Source organism: Polyodon spathula, chromosome 10 (genome assembly GCF_017654505.1).
Source record: "Polyodon spathula isolate WHYD16114869_AA chromosome 10, ASM1765450v1, whole genome shotgun sequence".
Lineage (NCBI taxonomy): Eukaryota > Metazoa > Chordata > Actinopteri > Acipenseriformes > Polyodontidae > Polyodon > Polyodon spathula.
Window position 1 is genome coordinate 19300149 of NC_054543.1, and position 14049 is coordinate 19314197.

General features: G+C 40.6%; 1 protein-coding gene and 1 long non-coding RNA gene across 4 annotated transcripts in view; one reads left to right on the forward strand and one right to left on the reverse strand.

The window, feature by feature from the left end:
* LOC121321898 overlaps positions 1-6448 on the reverse strand; it is a 34732-nt gene extending 28284 nt beyond the window's left edge. Inside the window, exons 1-2 of the long non-coding RNA XR_005950983.1 lie at positions 6349-6448; positions 5054-5177 (exon numbers count right to left, since the gene is read on the reverse strand). This is a non-coding gene — a long non-coding RNA (uncharacterized LOC121321898). The remainder of the gene's footprint in view (positions 1-5053; positions 5178-6348) is intronic.
* LOC121321895 (sorbin and SH3 domain-containing protein 1-like) overlaps positions 1-14049 on the forward strand; it is a 138982-nt gene that overhangs the window by 32632 nt on the left and 92301 nt on the right. The gene's annotated exons all lie outside the window — the stretch shown is intronic.

The window sequence follows — 14049 nt, forward strand, 5'->3', positions numbered from 1 at the left end:
GCAGGACAATGGATGCCATGCTAAGGAAAGTGTATGCATGGGCAGCGCTGTCAGAGCAGCAAACACCATGGCTATACTGGTACTTTACCAGACCCAGTTAGTAGAGAGGCTGCAGGAAAGATCCACAGGCAGACATAGGGGAGCTCCAGGCGGTGGCAAAGGCGATGACTGACCTAATAGGGGAGTTAGGCCAGACATCAGGGAGGCCGCTGGCAGCAATGGTGGCCGCTCGCCGGCATTTGTGGCTGTCGCAAGCTAAGGTCGTGGAGACCGAGAGGGTGGCATTACTGGATGCCCCCATTACACTGGGGCAGATGGGGCAACCATTGGTGTGAGCCTTGAGAGATCCCACAAGGCCACGGAGGTTGCCTCCAAATTCCCGGCTTACCATCAGCACCCAAGGTGGCATTCACAGCCTGCTAGGGAGAAAGGGCCTGAACACCGCCCTCCACCCCCGAGCAGACAAGCAGGCAGAGGCAGAGCTGGTGGCAAGGGACCACCGGCGGCCAGGGGTAACCGGCTCTCCGGCTGGAGACCGAGGCCGGGGCCTAAGAAAGACCCGCCCCCTCTCAAGCCCAAGGGAGACTGGCCCTGAGGGGCCCCGGCTGCCATCAAACCCCTCCACAACTGGACTGACCAACTCCAATGACCCATGACAAGGCTGCACCCAGGACTCCTGGGTGCTATCGACAATGAGACACAGATATGCTCTACAATTTCGCTTAGGATCCGCCACCCTTCAAGGGTGCTTGATAAGTCCAAGAGATGCCCTCAGCGGCTTTTACTCCAGGTACTTCCTGTGCCCAAAAGGGATGGTAGTTTCAGACCAATTCTGGACCTCAGGGTCCTCAACTTGTTCCTCAAACAGAGGAAGTTCAAGATGTTGACAGCACAGCGTATCCTCCAGTCCGTGGCTGGGGAGCGGTCTGGAATGGGAGAGGAATAAGAGGTCAATGGAAGGATATTGGCAGTGAGCGCACCTAAATGCCCAAGAGCTGCAAGTGTGATTTTCTCCAGAGGTAAGTGCACAAACATGTGCTGGTCCGGACGGACAATACTATAGTGGTAGCCTGCACTCGCCGGGCCTTCACCACGCAGCGCACAGACTCCTGTCCTGGACGCACAGACTCCTGTCCTGGACGCACAGACTCCTGTCCTGGACGCACAGAAACTTGCATTCCATCAGGGCGGTTCACCTCCCCGGTGTGGACAACAAGGCAGGAGACCTCCTCCAGACAGCTCGGAATGGAGACTGCATTCTCAAGTGGTGAAACAGATTTGGGAGAGGTTTCGACCTGCATGAGTCGACCTCTTTGCCACAGCCGAGTCCACGCATTTCCCCCTTTGGTTCTCCATGGAGAGAGACGGGGTGCCCCCTGGGAGTAGATGCACTAGCTCACCTTTGGCCACAGGGGCTCTTGTATGCGTTCACTTCACTACCATTATTACCCCTGACTCTAGAGATGATCAGGGTGGAGAGAGCACAGGTTTTGCTGGTTGCACCCAGATGGCCGAGACGCCCCTGGTTTGCTCTCCTCTCCGACATGTTGTCGCTCCAGCTCTGGGTCTGGCTGTTGAACGGAGCCGTCTATTCAGACAAGGTTTGCCAGATGCAGTAGTAGAAACTCTACAGTCTGCTAGGGCGCCAAGCACTATAGCCCAGTACTCATATAAATGGAAAGTTTTCTAAGACTGGTGCCTTTGCCGAAGGTCACAATCCTGTGACCTGCCCTATTGAGACAATATTAACCTTCTTACAACACTTGTTTGATGCTGGAAAATCAGCATCCACTTTGAAGGTATACCTGGCAGCAATATCAGTGTGCCACGAAAAAAAATTTCCTGGCAGTGCAGTTTCTTAAAGGGGCTCGGAGGCTTCGTCCTCCCATGAAAAGTATGGTCCCCAAGTGGGATCTAGAACTGGTACTGCAGGCCCTTATGGGTTCCCCATTCGAGCCCATGGAGTCAGCAGAACTGCGCCCTGTTTCACTGAAGGTGGCATTTTTAATAGCCATTATGTCTGCCAGACGAGTAAGTGAGCTTCATGCACTGTCCGTTGATGACGCATGCATAGGTTTATGGGAAATGACTCCCGGGTAACATTAAGAACAAATCTATCCTTTTTGTCAAAGGTGGTATCCTCATTCCATATTAACCAACCAGTGGTTTTGGAAACTTTCAGACCTCCCCCGCACAAGTCAGAGGAGGACCGTAGACAGCACACGCTATGCCCAGTTCTGCGCTGTTATCTGGGCTCTGCGCTGTTATCTTCGAGCAGTCTAGGTGGGAGGGACTTCCCCCTCACAGCAGGACCCTGATAGGGCAGGACAGTTAGTCAGACATTTGCGCGTTTTTACCGCCTTGATATATGCTCAGTGATTGGCGGTCAGAGAGGGCTCTTCCCATTTGGTAATGGTTGTCATTCTCTTGGGCTCTGAGGCTATCGCTGTGAGGCCCACAACAGCTTTGGTACAGCTTCCCGTTCAGTAACGATTGTCAGGGAACCAGGGTTATGGTAATAACGTTTTCAAGTTCTTTAAAAACAAAAGTAAAGACAAAAAAAAACTTTTAATGGCAGGCTTTTTAATAGAGGTTGCCCACAGATTCCCCAGACATTTTTTAGAAACATCTCTTTTGTAACATATCACATACTTAATGTACAAGAAATTATCTTATGATGCTGTGGTGAGAGACAGTCATTGTGGTATTTCCAGACCACATACAGTACATTAAACATTTGCTTTCACTGTACAATTTTTCTTTCTGGTTTGTGGCTTTTTCTTCAGTTTTCGGTTGGGGGTCCCTATTCAGAATTGTTCAAACAAAAAACCTGAGAACATCTGTTCTAGGGTTGTTATGCGCAGGTAGTTTTCGCGGGCAATCCACACATCCAAACTTCTTTATCCTTCAGTAAAGCAGACAGATACATCCCAGATTTATATAATGCCACCATGTAGAGAGCAGGACAGCTTCCTGGGAGTCCTCTAACGACCACTTTTTCTTGAGTTTACTAACTAAGCACCCTGCCAGATGCACCAATTCTAGGAAAAACCATTTACTACAAAAGCAGCGTAGAACATTTACCATGCAGTGGGATCACTGGAACTTGTAGCTGCTCAGATGAACTCCATGAAGGATGTCTACAAGTGTAAACTGCACAGCAACTCCTTATCAGGCAAAGAATTTCCCAGAATTCTTTTTTTATTAGTCAGTGTCAGTCTTGCAGCCTTTTCTGGAGCTCTGCATGCTGGTTGAACAAGACAAGCCCAGGCATATGTCTCTAATACACATAGGTTTGGGATAATCTTGTTCAGCCTGCATGTAAACCTCTGGGAGAAAACATTCTTTATAAGAACAGAAGTACATGTCCTCATGAAAGGAGGCCATTTGACCCATGTAAGCTTGTCTGAGAAGCTATTGATTCTATCTTTAACAACATGACTAGGTAACTGTGACAGGCAGGCATTGAGTGGTGACGTCAGGCCAGAAGCAGGAACAAAAACACAGGTACTGCAGATACAATGCAAATGGCGCTGCGCTGTTTATTTTTTAAATAACAAAAATAAAATAATATTTAAACAAGAAAACACTGCTCACAGAGCAAAATTAGTATTTAAACGAAACAAAGTCACAAACACAAAATAATAACCAAACCTAGGACAGGCTGGGCAATCGCCTTCACTGATCCTATACGTTCTTGCTTTTAAATATCTCTCTCCTCTCACTCTCCTGTTCCTCCTCCGAACACCCACCCAAAACATGGAGATCTGCAGACTTTTTATACTGTGGCTGAGGGGTTTAACTAGCTCGTAATTATTCTATTACCCCTCGGCCACAATCTGCACAAGTTTATTAATTACTCCTGGCAGAGGACGAGCTACTACCTCACCTCTGCCAGAACACGTCTAAAAAATAAAAATAAAACAGTAACAAACCAAAACGCATGGCTACGCTGTTATATATAAATACAATAAATCATAAAGCAAACAAATACAAAATAACACAGGGGCGGAGGGGGGGAGACCCCATTCTAAAAATAAATAAACAATACCTTTAAACGGCAGGGCTTTGCTCTGCCCACTTTTCATGTGCAGGGCTTTCTATCGCCCTGCTACTGTAACCCATTCCATACCTTCACCACCCCTTCTGTGGTCATTGTTTCTGTGCTGTGCTTAGTGTTGGTTAACACAATTTTAAAGACTTCAATCATGTCCCCCTGCTTTTTCTTTATTCCCAGCGTAATAGATTCAGTTATTTCAGGCTATCTTCATAGCCCATCCCTTTAAGCCCTGGGACTGATTTTGTTGTTCTTCATTGGACTCTCTCCAGGGTCACAATGTCCCTTTAGGACTGTGGGAAGCAGAACTGGACACAGTACTATAAGTGCGGTCTCATGAGCAGTACCATAATAGAAGACCAGTACCTTAACACACTTAGAACAAAACATTAGAAACAGCACAAAAAAAGACTAGGGACAGTAAAAACTTGCTTTTTAGAAAACATGAATGCAGTTAGCACTTTCTGATGGTTTAACTGCCTTATTTAATAAAATATGAGATGGATGATGTGTTGCGTTGAGTTTGAGTTGGTCAAGTGCAATTTCAGGCATTTCCTACTTGCAAGAGGTCAGGAATGGGACCCAGGGAGGAACTACAGTATTATGAATCGGAGAGTCCATGCAGTCTTTTACAAATTGCTCGGCAGCTAATAGTTGAATAAGGGTAACATACCTCAAGATTCAAAAGACAATGATGTTTAACAATGTAAAAAGCAGGCATTTTGTCATCAACATGTAAACTACTGATTCATTAATAAGTTTGCTGCAAAGTGTTTGCCAGATCAAAAAGAAATATGTCTAGAAATATGTCTAGAAATATGTCTAGAAATGTGTCTAGAGATATCCTTCAGATATCTGTTACTTGTTTGTGTTTTGTGAAATCATATACTGTAGTAGTAGTATACTGTATACTGTAGTAGTAGTAGTTCAAAGCAGTAATAAGGACTGGACTTCCAGGACTGGAACGTTAATGTAAAGATTCTTAAACCCCTTTACCTTTGAAATCCTGTTTCTGATGTTTGATATACTGGTACCTTCAACCACTGTAACTGATACCGTTTCCACTGAAGGCTTGTTCAGCAGTAAGAGCACACTCGGGCTGCATTCTCTCGACTTCACTCTAGGGAAAAATCTAGGTGTAAGTTCAACACCAAGCCTATCTAGTTTTGATACCCAAGTCATTACTTTACAATTCATTATAGTACAGTGCAGTGAAAGTACTACAATCCTGTATCTGTATTGCACATGATTGTTCCTTATGTGCACATCAAATGGAGTTCAATAAGCTGTACAGTAGTGCCTGTTCAAAGACTGCTGTAGTTACAAGAGTGTTGTTTACTGCTGAAATAACCACAGCCCTCTGATCGTCCATGGAGTATTCTGTCTGTATACCAAGTACAAGTGCATCAGCTTAGCCATGCAGCATACTTTGTAACAGCACGATTCGCCCCGTCATTATTGGGTTTGAATAAATGCAAGATTCCAGAAAAAATCTCCCATGACCACTGACTATGAAATAGTTATTTAATGCCAGGCATCTCAACGCTTGTTGTATAATATGTTTTTCTCTGCAGTGAGTTCTGTCTCCATATTGTGATGATACAAGGAATGATTGTCCATTGTCAAGAAGTGAATACCAAATGAGTAAATGTGTGTTGTCTGAGGAAACTGTATTCACCATTGATCTCTAAAGCTTGTAGTAGACACTGGGTTTACCAGTGTCTTTCAGGTTATTGTATTTGGTTCTCTGACTGATTAGAGGCAAGAGATTAAGAGCATTTGCATTGTTTTCTACAGTACTTGCACAATTTTGATTGGAGAAAAGATTTACACTTTGGCATACATGTTTTATTACTTCCCCTCTGGATTGAAAGATCCAAATGCACTATTTAGAGCTCATCCATTTAAAGTTTAGTGCATTAAACGTTTAGTGCATTATATTATGTAGTGTAGATATACAACCATGGTAAAGAACACCTCAGTATTGTTAGTCATGGAGAACAAAACAACAAATATGATTGATATCAGCATTGTAAACTTCAGTTCAATTTAAGTTCTTTAGCCAAGGGGGCATTTGTACATTTTTATTAGGTTGTGACCTAATAAATACGAAAGAATTATCTGCACCTCAAGCAGTATTACAGACGATCAGTTTCTAGACTGAATGCATTTTCACAGTGCTACACTAATACAGTCAGCACTCAGATATACGACATTCAGATACACGTCAGTTGTGTTTTACCATCCTATTAAGAATAAAATCAATCCCCATTTTAAATGATTGCACTTACCCATCACGCGCGATTTCTTACTCCTGCTTCACCAGTTCTGTGAATCAAAGCCCATCTCTTCAGTGTCACAATTTATTTGACTACACAGCTCACGTTTTTGTTTTGTTTTTGTCTCGCATGCGCAAATCAGTTTTTATTGTGCAGTTACACAGCGCTTCCTCCAGTTTCACCTGATGAAAACAGCAACAACAAAGCAAATGAGACCGGCTACTGTAATGTAAAATACTGATTTTGGATACTGTTTTAATTGTGGAAACTGTGTGTGTGTGTGTGGTGTGTGTTTTATTGTTTGCTAAATTGTATTATTTTTTTTACGTTTTATGGAGTTCTGTGCATGGGTAACATTTTTATTTAATTTCACTTTTGGGCCATTAATGGGGAATTGTACATACTGCTACACTACGTACCAGAGTTAAAAGTATGTACACTATTACATACGGTCCACAGCCATCTCTTTTGGCAAGTGATATTTTCAGAATCATATTGAATCCAGCCCCCCCCCCCCCCCCCCCCCCCCCCCAAAAAAAAAAAAAAAACATTACACAAGAAAAGGAATTACGTTATTTTTCCGAGTTGTGGCTTGTTAATTTAACACAGTTTAAGATTATTTGATTCCTCTCTAAAATTGTGCCTTTGTCTTTGTACTCACATTAAAAAAGGGCCAGCTGGTTTGTTGTAGGATGATAAAGTAAGCCTTTGAAAATTAACTTAAGGATCAAAATTGAAGTGGGTTAGCTGTTAAACCCACCACAAATTAAACTGCTGTATTTTGCAATAATCATACATTTGGGAACAGATTTCAAATGCTTATTTTCACCCCAGCTACTCTTCATTAGAATATTCAATAACTGGTAACATACTGTACACCTACTCCTCTAGCAGAGACTGTAGAGCAAAGCCTTCCACGTGCTGTATTAGCTTATTGAGCAGCAGTGGGAGACACTCATTTCACAGTACTGCATTATCATGAATTCTGGATCTCAATGCTTCTGTCAAACCAGGATAAAACTCATTCTGTCTGGTCCCTCTCATATACTTTATAAGTCGACCATGGTTTGAGTTTTTTTTTTATCGTATCGCAGAGAGCTGCGTCTTGCTATACTGTCTGCTTGTGCTGCTACAATGTTGTAAGCACTAATATATGTTTTTAAGCAGCACTCACTTACTGTATGCACCTGGAAGCTTTACGGTTCTAACTCGCTGGTTATACTCACTTATAAATGTTTATCACAGTCATTTTACGGTTTTACGGTAACATACTTTCCATATGGTTATACTATGCATTTATCAGAGTTTACAATGTTGTTTCATGTGTTTTATCATCGTTTACAGTTCTTTACAGTTCTTCCCTATGCGTTACCATGCAATGCATTATTACACTTCGCTGTGCTTTTATGATGGTAAACATGTCAAAGCACTTGCTGACTCATAGAGTTGAATCTGTGACGTCCTGGCTGCTCATGGGTTTGCTATGCCCTATTTTAGTGTTAAGGCAAGTGCCTCCAATTCATAAGTACAAGTTGTTTTTATGTTCTCTTGTGAAGAGGACTTTTTATCGTCCTCATCAGCTATAAGACTGGTAACATGTTTTTAGCTGTGAGTTCCGACTTTCAGTTGGGGGTCGACATACTTTCCCTTTTTAAGCTGTTGAAACAGCATTCCTTTGTGGCCAGTAACTAGGAACAGTCCTAAGTTCAGCTCTGGTTACTTTGGAACTGAGAAATGTACGTGCTGTATACCTGTAGTAAACAAGTAACTTTAAAGTATAAAGCCCTTGTCTAACAATTCATATTATAGAATATTTTCATTAGGGTTTTGCAAATTACTGCAGTTTAACAGATTTATCTCAGCACAAATTCCCTTAAATGAAAACAAATTAAGGCTGCAATGATTACATATTATGTGTTTGATATATACCAAGATTGTGTGTATTTTGTAAAACACCTTTTTTTTTATTTAGCGATATATTTTATATCAGTTGTGTATGATAAATTTACACTTGAGATCGCATAACTTTGTAGTGTCTGTCTAACTTTTTCTTTTTAAGGCCAATACACAAAACATTGCATAACCCCATATAAATAAGAATGCACATTAATTTGACAAATTGGACTATTAGTATAGTGGCAGAAGCCTATATGTGATTTCATTACAGGATTTAGTACTTAAGAAGCATTAACCCATCTTTATTGTGATGGCTAATAAATATACCTTTGCAATCAGAGCGATACGAGGAATGGCATTGTCTGCGTCGCCTGATCCAGATTAGAGTGGTAAACACTTACAGCTGTTCCTGGAGTTTCTTTGATAGGACCCATCAGAATGACAGTAGCACCTATGACTGACCTCTGTTCACTTCTGCTAACGCTGTAACTCACTGATGAAATATGTATAAATTGGGGCTCAGGAGTTTACCACAGAACTATGTTCTTCGCCTTGATTCAGGGTACTGGCATGCCAGCAGTATCACTGGTCAGTATGTGTCCATAATAGAACAGGAAAACCGGCCTCACTCAAAAATAACCTCCTCACCTATTAGAATGGATACTGGGAATTTCATGGACTGGGGCTGTGCCAATTATCCTGCATGGGGTATAGAGGAAACTTATGTGGGGAAACTTGGTATTTGAAACTTGGTATGGATGTTCTTTAGAATATATTCTTACTTGTTGCAGCATACAAAATAATTCAATAAAACCTTTAGTGCATTTCTGTTCTCTATTTAGCTCTGAACTGTGTAGTTTTGAAAAAAATACATGAAATAGAAATATGTAAATTTGATTAAACAAGAAGCTGTTAAATATGCTGTGAATGTAGATCACAGTGACTTGAAGGCTATATCTTGGGAACAACTTTTATGAAACTCTGACTCGGCACCTGTAATGGTATTGTACATGTTGTGGATAAAGATGCCCTTTTCATGTTTCTGACATCAGTAATATGTTATTATCCATCGTCATTCCAGAGCCACTTTGTGGCCTATGAGAAGCTGTGCAGCGTATTCAGGTTAATGCACATACTATGTAAGAAATAGTCATTAACCGAGCAATGAATGGTTTAAATTGCAATCAGTGATCATACTTTTGTGAAACCAGGAAGATCGTCAGATGGTGTTGTGATTACTGAGTACCAGGGTGGCCTTAATATAGACTTTACACTGCTGTCAATAGAGGAAAATCAGGACAAAAAATGTTGCCTTAATTGCTGTATCGCTTTTTTTTTTTTTTTTTTTACTGACTTGTCTTAAAATAACTGTATATAATACGGTAATACTGGTGCTTTTCAAGTCCATGCCAAGTCTGATCTTGGCTAGGTCCTGACTGATTACATTGGCTGGAAAGATTCCTGTTTGGATATCCCTCCAAAGCAGCACCCCATGTGGGCCAATCACAGTCACGGAGAGATGTTTGTGTTCCCTTTGTGTGGAACTGTGGGCGAGTCAGTTATCGGTTCATCTCGCTTCCAGGAGAATTATCTCATAACCCTTTTCCTGTTACTTAAAAGTTCCTTTCTAATTAACTGACGTTGTTTCTAATAACCTGAAGATTCCGAATGTATTTTCTAAAGTCTGTGGTTTCTCTAACACCGTATATGTGTGCGACAGTGAAAGTAACGGCTTAAGCCTTACTTCTTCTGCCCTTTGATTTCAGTCTGAAAGCCTCGTCTGCTAGGCCCACTGAAATGTATATCGCTCATATGTCATTTCTTTATTTTTATTCAGATATTATAACTGATCATTTCAAAATGAGGGTTGGGGTACATGTACAGTATGTTAACCACACGCAAACAACCATATTCACCAGTGCTCTTGTGTTAAGTGATCAGGGTTTGAAATAGAACATCATGGTCTAGAATTATACCTAACAGGTAGGGAAGAAATCTGGGTTTGAAATTCTTGGAAAACCAAGTCCAAGTTCCAAGCTCCTTTGCTGGGTGAGACAGGGGTAGATATACTCCATCTGGACATTCCTTTTAAATGAAAAATGCATCTATAAAATTGTGATGGAAACCATGATATGTTTGGCACAACCCTTTTCACATCTTTTCTGAAACATTTTGATATTTGGTAAACACTGCACTTTAGAGGTGGTTTTGTACTCAAGGATACCAAGATCTTTCAAGAAAAGGGTCTGAGTGCAGTAAAATGGCCAACAAATCCCCACTTATCAGTTTATTTATCTGTTCCAAGATAATTGAAAACACGTCACAGATCCCCTGGGTGCTGTTTCTCACTTTGTGGCCATTGCTTTATAAACAAGTCCCTTTTTAGACTTGCAATAAAGTTGAACAGCTAAAAGCAGTTGAGATATATAACTTATATCTCTAGCTAACAGACTCAGAAAGAATTTGTTTAACAGTTTGTGGGAGTAATGTTATCCAGATGTGACGATTCCTGCTCTTAAACCTTTGTGTGGGGTTTACACAAGTGATCATTCACTGCCTTGAGTTAGTTAGTCACCAATAACTGAAAGACTATAATTAGAATTACAAAATCAAATTGTTATCTAATCCTTTAACCGATATATAGTAAATACCTGGCAAGCTACCATACTTTTTTTTTTTCTAAAATAAGAAACATTATCTAATGGTTATCTTTAGCATTGGCCCTTGATATCTGTTTTAAAAATTGCAGTTGTCTTGTGCCAAAGTCCTGACAGGTCATATTTTAAATTAAACTGTTGCTTGGCAGAAAAGTCTAATAACATAGTCGCTGTCATACTGCAGCAACTTTAAACAAGTTTAAAAAAGATAGCTGATGTCTGTCAAATGTTGTGTCTTGGTAACCTTGGATTAGCCACCACTATGAATAATTATATTGGGTCATGAGAAGAATAACTCTGGCATAGTTTTGCGGTCACTATCTGATTGTTTTATTTACTACACATAAGGATGACTGTTTGCAATATGCTGTATTGGGTCACTGCTTGAAACCATGAAGGATTTTGAAAGTTCAAATTCAAAATGTAATAATGTATAAATTGTCCCAACATTTATGTATTTTCTTTTCTCGTATCACATTATTCTGTGTTTCAGATTTTGGAATATGCCAACAACAAGCATTGTTGTATCTGTAGTTTTGAATAATAAGCAGTGTTATATGTAGTATTGAATAACTTTTTCATATTCTGAGTGTTTTCTTTTAACCGGATCTCATTTTTGAGTGCTTGCTCTGTAGCACTGTTCACAATTATGCTATGTTGCCAAGCAGACACAGAGCTTGATCTAAGGAAATTAATTCTCTGTTAAATATAGGCGTAAGCATGCTTTCTTTTCCATAAATTGCACTTGTTATAAAAAAGAATGCACTACAATACTCCATGAATGTTCATGGTGTGTCCTCTATATATATGCCTGATATGTTCTCCATAAGGGGAAGTGTATACATTATGATGCTGTGGTTTTCTTAGCTTTGTCCAGTCCTGGGTGTTGATCAGCATGTTTTACAGAATAGACATGGGTCACATGTATTCATACTGGCAAAAAGATATGGGTGAGAAAAAGAGTGCTTTAGCATGTGGACCAGTAGTTGCATGGCATTTCAGCTCTGAATGTTTCACAAAAAAGTTTTTCTTTACTTTCCATTGTTACAGAAAAGCATTAGGCCTTCCCTTATGTTGAATTGAGATTCATGCAACACAAAAGCAACACATGGCAGAAGAGCCCTGATCTTTTCTTTGTGATAAAGTCTGTTGGTTTTTTAGGCCCTGTGGCTTTTCCTTTACTTTGTTCAGGTCTGCTTAGCTACTACTAGGAAATCCTGCCTTCTCCCAGTTAACAAAGGGAAGGGAGCTTTTTTGCTGTCCTTTTGGAAGAGCAACTCTTGTTTCAGGAACTGTTGTTTCAGTTGAAGAGATATCAGCAGAAGAGATACAAACACCTGAAGAGATTGGTGTATCGAGATTGAAGTAAGACTTCTACTTTTTGTGTTTTTAAGATTTACATTATGGTTATCCCAAAAATGTTTTGCTGATGAATTGGGTGTTGTCATGGAAAACATGTGTGTGAGCACTGGGCATTGCTGAGGACACCTTTCCTGACTGACAGCTTGATTTGTTGAGGGTTAGTTGGAAAACAGCCAAAGGCAGACGGTGGCTGGGGGTACGGTTCTGCTGGAGTTTAATGTTGCAGTTTTCTTTTACAGGAGCTGAGGGAGACGAGTGTCTAAGAACAGAGTTCTATAAAGTATTTGGTCACTGATGTTGTCATTGTAAAAGTGTTCGAATATGTTATGGTAATAGCACTTTGGGTTACTGTGGAAATTAATATGCTGCTGCTACTTTTTCAACAGCAGTTTGAAATACTAACTTCATTATTTCAGTGGTACAGAAATCCCTTGTGTGAAATGTAACAGTACCTGTCACCTGTGCGCTTTTACAAGAGCCATATTGTGGTCATCTGACTTTTGGTTTCTGGATAACAGAGCGAGCTCTTTGAAATGTTGGCTTTGCACTCTTTACACAGCTATATTCTGTAGGTCTAGTTCAGATGTGGGCATTATTTTGTATCATCAACCTTTTGATGTACTGACTTCGTATTTGCTGGGGTTGTACAAACGCTGCAGGCTAAATGTGACTGTGATCTCTGACACAATGTGGGCCAATGTGCATGATGGAGACGCTACACTGAGACGTTGTCCTGATATTGGTTACATGGCTGTGTTCTGTGTGAAGTTTTATGAGGATTGTCCAGTATTTTTATTTTTTTTACTGCCACATCGTTCTTATCAGTGACAAACCATACTATCAAAGATGTCTTTCACTTTTGCCAAAGTGAAGGTTTTTTCATTCACAAAAACATCCATTTCTAGTTATTAATATAGCAGGTGTTGTGTGATACACTGCCGCAGCCGGTGCTGTCCTGTCGGTGAGATGAGGTTATAAGCTCTGTAATCATGAATGCAGAGGAGCCTGGCTCTTTTGCATAGTAGTTCAGAAACTCGCTTGCGGTTTGCATGTTTTTGCCCAGCCTCCACCCTGTTGCATTAGCCCAGGTAAAAAAATAAATAAATACATCATTTAATATACATGAAATAGCATGCTCCACATTTAATATATATGAAATAACATGCTCCACTTATGATGCCATATCAAATTGAAGTTCACTGCCAATATGTTAGTTGTTATATTTGTGTAGCATGTATCTTTAGAATGATGGCATGTTTTGAGTATCTTATTACTGTAAAATAAAAGGGTAAAGAAAAAGGATTTTCCCCGCTCAGAATAGTATTCAGTATTATTTCGCCTTTGCTAATGTGCTGCTGTCATTTCTATAAGCATCTCCTCCCAGTGGATTCTATATTTACACTTCATTTCCTACATTAACATGCCAGTGTGTTCGATGACATGGATGAGAAATGAGACAAGGAGCCACCTGACTGGAGCTGCCCCCAGTCTGCCGCCCAGCTGCTTGCTCGTCCTGTAACTGACGCTGTAGAAACACCTCATTGTTATTTAGGTCAATCAAATTAGGCTTGGGAAACAACATAGCCAAAATATTCCATTCTAATGAGTAATGGTAGTACACAGGAAGTTAAATGCAGTGTTGCAGGTCTTTTGTAGTATTTGTTCCCATTAAAGATACTATTCTCTGCTAATTTGCACAGGGTTCTTCAGGGTAATAAACTGCTACCGTAATTAAATTGCAGATACAATTTACAATAGAACAGTATTTACAAATCTTGCTGTCACAGAGCACTCAGTA